Source organism: Lycorma delicatula, chromosome 4 (assembly GCF_047948215.1).
Source record: "Lycorma delicatula isolate Av1 chromosome 4, ASM4794821v1, whole genome shotgun sequence".
NCBI classification, from domain to species: Eukaryota; Metazoa; Arthropoda; class Insecta; order Hemiptera; family Fulgoridae; genus Lycorma; species Lycorma delicatula.
The window spans coordinates 164422700-164437530 of NC_134458.1; the positions used below are offsets into that span (position 1 = coordinate 164422700).

Consider the following 14831-nt stretch of genomic DNA (forward strand, 5'->3'; position numbering starts at 1 on the left):
TACCTTTGACATTTCAACATCGCCGGTCCCTTCGCCGTTTAGCTGTATCGCGCATGTGCGTCCGGGATACTTCACCTCGCCACCCCACCCACACGAAACCTCTCCTCCCGTTCGTTTCCCTACCTTACCGTTGTAGGCTACCGAGCCGATTCCAGTCGGTTACGAACCTAGTCCGCATCAGGACTTCGCTTCATGCGCGTAACGTTTACAAAATATAACAACCACCTATATATATAGATATATATATGTATACGGTCCGCCTAGGCAGGCAGCTGTTGATCGTATTTTGAATTATTTATTTATTGTATTATTTTTTTTTCTAAATCGCATATCACACTTTGGGATTATTTACATATATCTATATATATTTACAGAATTATTCAATTTTAAGGTAAGACATTTTATAAATTTCTACATGATTTACATGCGCAATGCATATTTATAAAAATGACAGTAGTTTTTTATTTTTATATCAGCATTTGATAACGCGCGCAGCTTGTCCTTAACTTATTTTATTTTAACATAAACATATATATACATACACATATATTTCAATTAATTACTTCTATTAAATCCTTTATTAGTACGTGGGTTTGTTTCTTTGAATTTTTTATTTATTTACATATAATCCTGTTATTCCCAAAATTATTGTTATTATTTTGTTGTGAAATTTTTTATTTTCCTTTTTATCATTAAGAAAAAAAAACGAATTTAATTTGATGATTTATTTTACAGAAAATAAGTAGACAAATAAGATGTAATTAATAATTACTTTTAATCGTTTTTGTAGCAAGTAGCGCATAGTATGTTGCTCTTTCTTGTTCTTTCAGATTACCTTTTTCTTATATAAACATGTGTGATGTTATCTTTCAGAATCGAAAATTAATTTTTTTTTTTTACGGGAACATAAATAATGTAGGTTACATGTTCCAGTAATTTTTTTTTTTTAATATGCTTTTACTTCGGTTTGAATTGTTTATTTGGTTGTCATAAACAACAATATTCTTTTTTGAAAAAAAAAATAATAAACTATAAAAAGTAGTAATCTCACGATATCAAGATCGAAGATGTCAGTGCTTAGTATATTTACCGTGAATTATTTTTAATTAATTATCAAGTTTTTGATATTTCATTTCAAAAACTTTACGAAAATGTCTTTATTAAAAAAAAAAAAAAAACATTGTATTTTTATTGTTTAATAAAAGAAACTATGTTCCTTAAAACATAGTTTTTTTTAACCTCTGAAATTTATTTTCTATACTTAATAAATCATGCTTTGTTAATAATGATTATATATATTTTTTTTTATTATAACACGAAACCGATTCGACGGTCGTAATCGGAGAATCGAAACGCGTTTTAAGCTGTATAAACGTGTACCACAATATAAAATCACAACTGACAAACGACAAAATCTCTTGACTTATCAGCTGAAGAATATTTTCGTGTAATTTCATGTTTTCAGCCCATTATATTAATACTTTTTTATGTAGAAAATCAGTTTTATGTATCGATTGGAGACATTGTATAATGCGTGTGAAAAATCGCTGTTCCCTCGACTATACACTGTTAGAGACATCAACAGATTAATTATATTATTACAGTTCTAAGAAGAAAGACTTGTAAAATACGGTAGAAATAAACTCCTTGTACGGATATACAGAATCCTGTACAAGATTCGGTTTATTTAGTTTCGGGGAATCCCACGCTGCAGTTTTGTTTTGAAACGTTTTGCACTTTTAGACGTTGTGTACATAATAAATTGTTTTCCACAGAAAGTGGTACATTAATTAGTTGTTTTATACTCTCTGTCAAAGCCGTTCTTATTACTGTGACGCATGTAAAGTTCGTTAGGTACAACCGACGTTAATCAATGTCGCTTACTCTTAACAGTAAGCAACAACACGGTCGGTCTCCGTGGTATAAGTAAATAAATAAACCTTTTATTCTAATCAGTATACAATAATACATTATATAGATCGTTATGTATGTCTTACTTCACGGATAAAATAAAGGAATTTCAACAACATTTGTTTGTGTGGATTAAATAAAACCTTGATCAGCGCAGCATCATAAAATACACAATTATAAAATAAAAAATCTGATGTTTAGACCACATGACTTCCTTGTACGCCTATTAAATTACATATACACATTTTTTTTAAATGCGTACATAAAATTTTATTTCATTAATAACTTCTGATATGTTTTCATATTTTTTAAAATTGTTATTAAATTATTATTTATCGTACATTTTTTTTTACAAGAGAGGTTAATAATTATTAATAAATCAATATAATACAATTTAAAAAAAAGTTAAAAAAAAGGAGATGAAGTTGGATTCGAACCGATGTGCATTCCCCTTGAAAGATCCAAATATCACATTAGTTAAAATTTTATTTGTCTCTACCTCTGGAATCAATGGAAATAAGTATCACTTATGATATATCGTTGAAAAGCTCTCGATGAGCGCTTATTACTACAGTTACAAAGTCAACAATCCAATTTTGGATTTTGGGCCTTTTTGGACACTTTAGGTCCAGTCGATTGTAATCAAAAGGATAGGTGCACAACTAGATGTTACAACAGTCCTAAATTCAGAATTTCAACATCCTGCGGCTAATCGTTTTTTAGTTATGCGGGATACATAGGTACGAACAGACGTCACGTCGAAACTAGTCAAAATGGATTCAGGGATGGTCAAAATGGATATTTCCGTTGAAATCTGAAGCCGAAATATTTTGCGATCACAATACTTCCTTTACTTCGTACAAGGAATTAAAATTGATGCGATTAAAATGCATGTTAACTGTGTAAAAAATTAACACACGAATTAATATTAAAAAGGGGTTAATGAAATTTTTTTTTGGACATTTTTATGTACAATTGAACGGAATGCAAAAATTAAGGTTTGAGTTTGTGTTCATTCATATTTTTTTAAATTAGTTTTATTATATAGAATTAATTGAAGAGTATTATTATTTGTGTAATAAAACTTTTAAGTAAAAATTAAAGGTAGTTAATTAAAAAAAATAAGAATGAACAAACAAAAACTCAAACCTTAATTTTCTGCATTCCGTTCAAGTGTAAATAAAAGTGTTCAAAAATAATTTTCATTAATCCCTTTTTAATATTAAGACGTGTGTTTATTTTTAACACAATTAACATTCATCTTAATCGCATCCATTTTTACTTCCTTGTACGAAGTAAAGGAGGAAGTATTGTGATCGCGAAAAATTTCGGCTTTCAGATTTCAACGGAAATATCCATTTTGACCATCTCTGAATCCATTTTGACTAGTTTCGACGTGACATCTGAACGTACGTATCTCGCATAACTCTAAACCGATTAGCCATAGGATGTTGAAAGTTTGGATTTAGGACTGTTGTAACATCTAATTATGCACCTCCCCTTTTGATAGTCGACTGGACCAGAAGTGTCCAAAAAAGCCCAGAATCCAAAACGTTTGAATTTTGAACTTTTTCTTAACTACAGTAATAAGCCCTCATTGAGGTATTTTCAACGATATAATCATAAGTGGTACTTATTTCATCGGTTCTAGAGTTATAGCCAAATAAAATTTTAGCTAATGAAATATTGGGTCTTAGAAGGGGAAAGACACATCGGTTCGAATCCGACTTCATTTCCTTTTTTTTTAACTTTTTTTTATAATTTAAGTATATTGATTTATTAATATATATTAATTTATTAACCTTTGATTGTAAAAAATCTTTACGATAAATTATACTTCAATAACAATAAAAAAAAGAAGTATATGACAAAATATCAGAAGTTGTTAATAAAATAAAATTTTATGTACTTTTCATTTTAAAAAGTGTGTATATATAATTTAATAGGCGTACAAGAAAGTCATGTGGTGTCCACACCAAATGTTTTTTTTAAATCGATGAGAAAACTTTTTCAAATTGTTTAGTAATTTATTAAAAATAAATGGAGGAACAATAGGATCCTCTCGTGTAAGTATTGTGTTAAATTATCCAATAAACAGTTCTATTGTCTAGTGTCATAGAGGTGAATATCGTTATTTTTTTTTTAAGAATAAGTGACTGTTATTAACAAAGATTGTACATTCACAAATATAAACGGCATTGATCGTTTAGGTTTTGAGTTTACTAAACATCGGTCTACACGACTTGTATTTATGGACGCTAAACAACGATCTGACAGCTATTTTTTTGTATCTTGAAAAGTTGTTCTTATTTTTTAACGGGGCCCCAAGGTACGATGTAGTTCGGATAGGAATGTACAAAATCGTAATAAATATTTAACAATAATGACAAGCTTATCGTTTTGTTAACGCGCTTCAGATTAAAACAGTACAATTTGTTGTCGCATAAGAAATCAATTTCATAACTATAAGAGAATTTATTATCTAAATGTCATACGGCGAGCGGTGAAAATACTGTAGTTATCATTAAGTTATTGATTAACAAATCTACGTCTATCTGAGAAGCACATTGAAATGGTCTGGTTCATATTTAAGGACAGTCTGTTGCTATCTGTCCGGTGAATTTTTTAACCGCTGAATAAAATTTTCAAGTTCTTGTAAATTATTATGCCTGGATGTAGGGTGCGAAGGGGGTAACGTCGAACGGTTCAAGAATTTTGAGGCAGAACATTAACAGTGTGAAGGTGCCTCAAATGGTGCCGAGTATTGCTTGATTTCTGTCGATTTGGCGTAACTATTTGCGACAGAACATCCAATTCAACGAAAAAATCAACGGGAAGCTGCTTCACCTCTCAGTATTCCTAGAAAATCTACCGTGAGTGCCGGATACCGATGAAGTTCTGGTTATTCTTTGATACAAATCAGAATGCCTGCGTGTTTATACTGATTTTCGCTTGATACTCGGAAACCAAGACTGATGTGAAAAACTTTTTTACTCGTGTATTATTGAGGTATGAAGTATCTTTTCAGGGTAAAATTATCCAGATAACTAGATAATCGGGTGCGATTATCATACGCGATTATGCGATTCATACAACTGAATACGATTTTGCATGCTCTTAACCACATTTTGAGGATTTTCGGCGACACATCGTTCAATTTCGCTCTGCAATTCGGGAATGGTGTGAGGATCAGTTTTGTAAGCGGCATCCTTAAGGTATTCCCACAAGAAAAATTCAAAATGGATAGTCAGGAGACCGAGGGGCCCACAACCCCTTCCAAATCACTTGTCTATGAAAACACTGATTCAAGAGCCGTAGCTTTGTCCTGCTGAAACCACGTGTACTCTAGCCGGTCTGCAGGTATAGTGTTTACAAATTGTTGCACCATATGTATGTAGCGCTCACTGTACCTTAAAAGAATGTCATGAAAATTCTCCTATGTGACATTGCATATCAAACACCCACTTTTTGTCCGTGCAGAGGAGACCCGTGCAGCTGACTTGGATTTTCTGTATACCAAGTGCGTGAATTCTGTGCATTCATGTATCCATCAAAGTGGAATCATGCCTCGTCAGACCAAAACCGATCATCGAGTTCTTCTCCATGTGGTGTTACAGATGGCATGAACCACTGACAGAAAGCTACACGTTTTCCTGTGTCTGCATGTAATAACTCATGAACAACACGAATTCTGTATGGATGCATCTTTAAACACTTTCGCGATGCCGTATGGGCACTACCGGCGGAGAGACCGGATTGGCTAGGTAGGCGTCGCACAGGCTTCTTGGGACTAACAGAATATGCAGCTTTTTTTTTCTTTTCCTGTTTAGCCTCCGGTAACTACCGTTTTAGATAATTCTTCAGAGGATGAATGAGGATGATGTGTATGAGTGTAAATGAAGTGTAGTCTTGTACATTCTCAGTTCGACCATTGCTGAGATGTGTGGTTAATTGAAACCCAACCACCAAAGAACACCGGTATCCACGATCTAGTATTCAAATCCATGTAAAAATAACTGGCTTTACTAGGACTTGCACGCTGTAACTCTCAACTTCCAAATCAGCTGATTTGGGAAGACGCGTTAACCACTAGACCAACCCGGTGGGTTAGAATATGCAGCTTGCACGTCGATAACTTTTCTGATGTTAGCACTTTCGGTCGAGTACTTTTGGTTGCATCCGCCACATTCCCTGTCTCTTGGAACTTGTCGTACAGCCGCTTGATGGAGGACTTGTTTGGTTCATCTACCCCGTGCTTTTTTGTGGAGGCATTCTGGGTCTGGGCATAACTGGCACATATAATGTATTGGGAGACAATGAATATTCTCTACTGCATTTTGTAACTCCTTTTTCCTTAATTAAACCTGCAACAAAAGAAGGAAACATTCTTCCATACGGGTGCGTCACTTTTTGAACACCTTTATTGTTCTGAGTCGCAGATCGAATCACGAACTGTAAGAATAAGTCCCGTGAATGAAATTGACTATGAAATAGATTGAATATTATTTTGGTATTTAATTTATAAAATTTTGGTTAATAATCTTCGAAAAGTCCGAAATTTAATGGAGAATTTTATCGTTTCAATATTTTGATAGGTGAATGGAATAATTTTTATTAGCGAGTGCTTTGTATACTACACTTATATACAATTATTAAATTTGTGTCTGTTGATCGTTAAGAAGCGTTTTATTTACACGTAATTTTGCGTTTTATATAAAAATGAACCGAAGACTTATATTTAAATTTGTACTTATTACCTTAATTTGTGTGGTTTTTTTTCTCTTTGTACGAAGATTAGTTTGAATAGAAAAACTTGAAAACTAGCAGAATGAGTTTATTTTAATCACACAAATCATTCTACTTGATTATTTGTTTTATCTACTTTTGATATATTTACCGGAAAACCACCTTCTCTTGAGAAATAGTTTTTTTCTAGCTTAATTTAAAATTAAAAATAAACTTCTTTCAACTTTTTTTAATTTACATTCTCTGGGTGAATTATAACAAACAGATTTATTTGGAAGTATTGGTTTTTTAATTCGGATCATTAACGGATCCTCCTTTTGGTAATATTTTTTATTTATTTTATCTAATGATATATTTTGGTAAAAATTAAAGCGACTACAATTAACATAATTTTCACAGAAACACTTTTATAAACTTTATAACAAATGTTCCTTCTTTCGTTTTGCGGTAACAGTTTTTTTATTTATTTACTTAAGATATATTTTACTAAAAAATGTTCAGTCAGAAACAATTAAAACAGATTAAATTTGAAATAGTTTTCATAGAAAACTTTTTTTTTGTAATTTCGATTGAAGGTTCCCTTTTGGATAATTAATGAGACTTAGTGACCGAAGGAATACCTGGTAATTCTGCTCGCTGCGTTTAAGAAGGATGAAAGTAGTGTAATTAAAACTTTATACATTAAAATATGAAGTTATAAGTCAGAGATAATATAGGATAATTTAAAAATTTACTGAATGTCTGTTGTTAGACACATAATATTAAATAGCTTAAGAAAATATTATTCTCGTGTTTTTACGGTTAAGAATAAAATAGTCTTGTTGCGTACATGCGAAATTAAATAGACAAAAGTATAATAAAAGTGTAAGGAAAGAAATAACCAAAATATTTTAAATTGAAAAACTGTTAATAGATGAATGAAGGTAGAAACATGTTTATAACTGTTTAGGTTATTTGTGTATATATATATAGATATATATATATATATACAAAAATGTATAAAAAGTATAGTACAGTATATATATATCATATATATAAAAAGGAATGTTTGTTTGTTGGCCTTGTTATAGGCCAACAACAAACATGTTATAGTAACACATTCATCCGATTGCGATGAAACTGTGGTAGTTGTGCGCACGCTCGCAAAGGTTTCTGAATTAGTTTGGACCGCTGGGTGGCGCTGAGGTCGAGATATTTCGAAAAATTGTATTTATGTTCTGATTTGGCTCATATTAAGAATGTGTTACTTTCATGAAAAGAAATACTTCTGCAAAAAATGGACCCGCTAGTTGGCGCTGGGCTCGAGATATTTATGAAACAAACAAAGAAATATACTAACAGACTTTCTTCTTCTATATATATATATATATATAAAGGAACAAAGGGAACTAGGGAAAAAGATAAAAAGGGATAAAGTGAAAGGTTAAATTTTGTGAAGTTCCGTGATGTCCATTTTTTATGTTTTATGTAACTTTTAATTATGTTCATTTAATCTAAATATATCTCAAATCTAGCAGTAGGGAAGCATTGCCGGGTCTACTAGTATACTGTATATATATATATATATATATATACAGTATATAGTAGTATATATATATATGAGTTGCCGGGAAATCACTGACCCACTAAAGTTAGAACTAAAAATTTGTAATGAGTTATAAATAAAAATGCGATATGATAATGAATTATTTTATTTACTCATTTGAAACATGGTATTAGTTTTAATGGTCTAGTAGGTCTGTGTCTCCTCCCCCCTCATGTTCATGCACAATTCTATATGTCGCCGCGTCCTTTGTGACATGCGACGGAGCATTTCTGTTACGGAAGGCGTCGCTCACAGCGTCATGCAATTCTTCATTTGCTGTATAGCGACTTGCAGATACGTGTGCCTTGATAATTCCTCATATTGAATTGTTTGGTACGGTGAGATCAGGATTTCGTGGTATCGGATCTAGTGACGCTGGAGTACGGCGGCCAATCCAACGTCCTGGAAATTATTCATTGAGAAACGCGTGGACTGATAAAGCAAAATGTACAGGTGCTCCATCCTGCTGCAACCATACTCGTTCCATGAGATCCTTCTCTTGAAACTGTGGTATTAACTGTGCCTCCAACATCTCTAAATAAGTTTGTGCATTCACTGGCCCGTCAAAAACATAAGAACCACACAAATGACGAGCTGTCGTTTCATCCAATATTATGACGTGTGGTGGATTTCTTTCCAGCTCTGTCGCGTAATAAAGGATTTTCTTTCGCCCAAAATAACACATTTCTGGCGCGCGAACTGCGATAAATTGCACGTTCCTCAGTAAAAAGCACCTTTCCAAGGTGCACTGCATCGGGAATTTTTCTAATAAAGCCCGGCAGGATGCAACGCGACGTTCCATATATGCATCTGACAGTTCATTGATGAACATCGAACGAAATGGCCTACTTTCAAGTCCTTTTTCATATGGTCTTGCATTATCGTCCGCGGCGTACGAAGTTCAACTGACCTTTTACTAGTTGATTTCATCGGGGATTGCTCAATAGAAACTGTAATAGCAGCACATGTTTCTAACATCATTAAGTTTCGTCCACTCCAGGGCCTATCTGAAACGCACATTTTACCCAAGCCAAACTTGTTGCTTTTCGTGGTGACGGCTTATTGAAGCGTTGCCGAAACATATCGCTAATTAGTTTCATTGTTTGATTCGTATGTTGTCGTACATGAACCCATACATTTGTCACCAACCACTTCTCGACGCTGTAACTACTCGTTTCAGCCATTTTAGCACAACTTTCTTTTACTCAGAATATGTGACGTCATAAAAAACTGTTGCTTACCGACCCCAACGAAAATACCGTATGATCTAATTACATATCCTAATTCATTTTTCGTTAACTTTAGGGGTATTTCCCGGGTATACTTTTTCTAAGTCTTTTTCTAAGATGTGATTCTTGAAGAATTTGTAAACATATACGTAAGTCGATTACGGATTTGTTGATTGAAAAAGGATAAACTCTTAGAGTATCGATGTTAATATTTAACATAAAATTCGTAAACTATCAGTTTATTCAGATAGATGGGAAAATAGAGGGGAATCGTAATTTATCTTGATACCTTTTTTGTGGGATTACATCGGGGTTTTTTCTCCAGGGCGCTAATTATTTAGTCGCATTGAAAGTAATTCGTTTATTTAATTTTTTGTTAAGTCGTTTATTTCAGGTTGTGTTGAGAAATCTTCGAACGATGAAACTCGTATTCAGAATAATAAATTTTTGAAATTTTTATATTTGAAGTTTTATTTTTAACAAAAACACTTCATTTAGTCAGTATGGTTTTTTTTGTGAATAAATAAGGAATTTTTAACCGTAATTGAAAGAGAATTAATAAATACATATATAATCTTGTACCTTAAACCTAACTAATTTTTTCTTACTTTATTACACGTATTGAGGGCCATAAATATTAAGTTCTTGCTTGTATAAAAGGTAAATTGTTGGAATATATCTCCTGCCAATAATATGAAATTAAGTAAAGCTAATTAGATAAATCTAAAAAAATTTCGTTTTTCGTATAAATATATATATTTGTTCCGTAACACGTCGAGCCGTCCGGTGCTGCGATCTAGTGGGTGCTAGCGTTCACCGGAGAGTTCCTCTAGTACTAGTACTAGCATTCGGCGCTCGAATCTGATCAAGGTGGTCACGTCATACTTTTAGTCGGATGGACTCCATTCTTTGTTCGGATGAACGTTAGCTTTAATGTTTTATTTAATTTTATATTTTTTATTTTTATATGTCAAGTTATACGTTATGTTACAACAATTCATTTCATTAACTGCCAAGACGACAATTCATTAAACCATTATTCAACAAACGACAAGGCGTTGTCTTGCATTCATCACCTATGAACATACAGCCCAACCTCGTTCTAAAATCTACCAATATTTAAATATTTATATATATATATATATATGGAAAGTTTTATATTTATTTAACAGAACCTATTTTTATTTTCTATGTCCTTATCACTTTTTCTTCGATAATATTTGCTCATATACTTGTTTTTCCACGATTGAATTTCTTGAAAGCTAAGTTTTATCGCTTAACAGATTTTCCTTCCATATTTTGTTTGAGTCGTGAATAACATAGTAATGCGATGTCGATAAAATATGTTTAACGCCTGATAATGATGTCCGGGTGCATATATCCCGGTTTTCTGTCTAACAACAACAATAATAAAGGCGTTGCCATATTCTTTTACGAGTTTAAAAATCTATCCTGTATTAGAAGATTCATATTCACGGTGTCTTTGATGGATTATTTAAAAAAAAAGTAATGTATATGTAATGTTTTTTAAAAGTAAGGTACATAAAAAGTTATGTATTTAGTAATATTCCACACGCGCAAAAGTTTAACGTCTCCATATAATGTAAAGAACGTTTTCTTACGACTTAATCGTATTATAAACAGAAATCTTTCAAGGTTTTTAACAGGAATGAAGTGATAAAAACCTTTACCACTGTCTACCGGTTTTGATTAGCCGTTATAATATCTTTGATGTCCTCGTTCCTCATTTAAATCGTTTTGATTTAACAACTGCGTAAAATGTTCACTCGTAGGACGTTTATCGCATTTAGCTTCTATGAGGAAAGGAAATAGAATGCACTTATCAAAAGTAATGCTATTAGAAAATAATAATTGCATATTAACTGATGCACGGATTTATCCCGTTTTAATTGTTATAGTCTTTTTCGAAAAAAATATAATATTAACGTAATCATAATAATTTCGAAAAAAAATCACGTACGTTGTTAACTCGAAATTTATAGAATTAATTTGAAAGAAATTTCCAGTGAATTGTTTTTTTAGATTGTATTGCCAAATTAAGAAAACTCTGTTTAATGACTAAAGATAGGCGTACGTTGTACTGCATCAGTTTTCTTTTCTAATGAGTCGATATGATTATTATCCTTTCTCTAAATTTATTCCGATCGGCTTATGCCTATACTCGCATAAAAATAAACTAGTCATTCTTTTACGTCATTGTAAACAACACATACCTCATTATCTTTGTCTAAGACAACTGCCGATTTTATATATATCAAAATATTTCGTCTGTTAAAACCTTTTGCGTTAAATTTATGAAAGTTTTATCATATTTTCTTTTTTTCCGTTCTCCATTACATTATATTAATTAATTAATATATTAATTAATTCTCATGTTAGACTGATGAAACATAAAATTAATATATATGTGTGTGTGTATATATATATATATATATATATATATATATATACAGAGCGTTTAATAATGTTCTTAGGAGTTACAAAAAAAGTTCTTCATCGCTATAGAATTATCTTTTTTAACTTAACAGTTCAAGAAAAAAAATCATCTGTTTCCGTTCTAAAATCAGAAAACATTTTTTATTCATTGAAATTTCACAAAACACTGATCCTATAACTAAATAAATCCATTGTTTTCAGGGTATTTTTCTTAACTTAAAAACAAGTTATGAAATTTAAAAAATATAGTTTCAACTTCTATCTACTAAGTGTATAATACAAAATAGCTGAGATGTGTAAACGAACGAATGAACGCTTCATTTCGATGACGATCGGCTTTTGTAAAATCAATCACTTTGTTTTTACTGTGGTCTGTGGAGTCTTTGTCAGCAGATACATTAAAAATAAAGACCTCTGAATCCGAAAACGACTTACAGTCATCGTCAAAAGCATCCTCTAGCGTACAGAAACATTAAAACGTTTTTCCTACAACCGTCGATACCGTTCACGGACGATCTAGTCATAATATAGATTAATAGACGGGTAACGGTGCACAACTCTGTCGATTATTCCGACCGAGAAGTAGCTCCTGTACGATTACTTTTTGTTATATTGATATTCTTGTCTTCATGAAATTTAGGTGTAAAGTTATTTAACTAAAATTTTCCTTAAGAAAATTTTCGTTATGTTCTCCGAGGTCTAAAGATCTACGTATAAATTGGAGTATTAAATTCCATGTTTCTATAACTACTGGCTGTGTGTGAATATATGTCTGTAATATCATCCGGACATATCTTTTTTGCATTTTTAAACATCTAAACCCACGTTGTATTTCTAAAAGAATTGCATCTGCTATTTTATTCGGCTTATTTGTAGTATAGGTGTTTTTTTTTTTTTGGAAGTTAAGAGCCTATTTTGGACGGCTTATAGTTCTAGACGATAATCACTTTTTATTATCGTATATTTTTAAATCGCTTGACGCAAAATCGACGATCAGTTAAATACTACTTTCGTACGAAACGCCAGTATATCCCGAGATATTGCCGGTGTGATGGTGCCGTACCACCACTATGTTAGGGACACTTGTCTCACGTTTGGCCTCGAGTTTCCTCGTGTTTTCCTGCGGATGAAATTGTAATTCGTCCTCTCTTGCAACTCTTTTCCTCATACTTAATCTTTTAACCCCGTTTTCGGTTCTGTGAGTACAGGTCAGACTCCACTAAGATCCGTATTCGTAAAGAGTGCGCGACGTGATGCACCGCTACTACATACCCCTATCCGCCTTTGAACGATCTTGGGACTGTTGTCTGTCCTGATAAAGCTTAGTATCTAAAGTCATGTGGGGCCTCTGAATCCTTCCTAAAATATAGAAAAAAGAATACCTTTATGTTTGATTGTTTTTCCGGATGTATTTTTGAGATATTGTACCGTATTTCGACGAAAATTTTTAGTAAATGAAATCGAAAACTTTAAGTTGGCAATTACCGTCATAAAAAACTTAGCTTAAAAATTGGGTCGCTGCAGTACCAAATAACGGCCTGATTCGATAATTTGCCTGTGTCTGGTTGGTTATTTTGGCTATGTTGATATTAATTTTAAGGCGTGCTAGTTTAATTATACTTAGTATGAAAACGTTATTTCATCATTTTTGTTTCCTCATTGTTATTATCAGATAAAGATAGAAGAGGTTAAGGCGATAAAAAAGTACTCTTGTTTTCTATTTATAACCTTTCAAGTAGACTATGTGCAAAATAATTAAAATCCTACTGGTTTCAAAAAGAAAAAAGAAATTAGTTGATCCTCCATTTCCACAGCTCGTTTAACCTTTATGAGTCTGTGTTTTGAATAATTAATTCGAGTACACTACGCAGCCAGTATCATACTGTATTCTACATTTAAGCAGTCCTAGAGGTAAGTTTTGCGTGACGAGAATTTTTCTTTTTTTTTTTTATTTCTTTAAGAGGACGTTAAAGGTAGAAAGATATTTATAAATATTGCGTATTTATGATTTTATGTGAATATTCGTGAGCACACACTCCCACACACATAAAAATAAAAATGTTGTAAACAAAATCTTTTGAAATTTTGTTGAGTTTATTTTTGTTGTTTATATAAAGCAATTTTCGTTAAAATGAATTTTGAATCTTAGAAGGATCGTAAACCTCTTTGTCATCTATTTATATATATATGTGAGTGTGTGTGTGTGTGTGTGCGCGCACACACACACACACACACACACACACACATACACATGCGTCCTTATATAAGTAAAAATAACGTAATACTGAAGCATGGTAATGAAATCAGCCAGTTGATTAAAACGTAAATGTAAATTTAAGTGTAACATTTACGTAATAGAAAAGATGACTATTGTTAAAAAAAATATAATAACATTTTTCAAAATAAAATAACCCAATAATTATCCTAATGCAAGTTTAATATTTTTGTGATTCTGTTGAAAAAGAGAAACAGTGCGTTCGAAAAAGTAACTTATTCATCTATCATGCATTAGTACAAATTTGTAACATCAACTTATAATAGTTAGGAAACTGTCTCCATGAATCCAGACATATCTGCACGTGTTTCTATTTGTTTTTGAAGACTCTCACAAGTTGTTCGTGTGGAATGTTCTCGATAAAATCGATAATAGCAGTTTGAAGTTCCTGGAGGCTGCGAGGATTTCCTCGATAAACATTATTTTTTGGATAACCCCAGAAGTAAAAATCCAGTGGGCTTATGTCCGGAGAACGAAGTGGCCGTAAGCTCTTAGAAATGATTTGATCTTTGAAGACCCCCTTGTAGTTACTTTATGGATCGCATGTGATCGGCTGTATCTGTGGTCGCGTCTTCTTGTTGAAAACAAACATTATTAATTTCGTTCTCGGTTAGCTCTCCCGTGAACC

At 32.3% G+C, this 14831-nt stretch overlaps 1 protein-coding gene across 1 annotated transcript in view; it reads left to right on the forward strand.

Annotated features, from left to right (window-relative positions):
* Positions 1-170: 170 nt before the first annotated feature.
* rdgB (retinal degeneration B) overlaps positions 171-14831 on the forward strand; it is a 256093-nt gene continuing 241432 nt past the window's right edge. Inside the window, exon 1 of the mRNA XM_075364651.1 lies at positions 171-391. The gene's annotated coding sequence lies outside the window, so the exon portion shown is untranslated. The remainder of the gene's footprint in view (positions 392-14831) is intronic.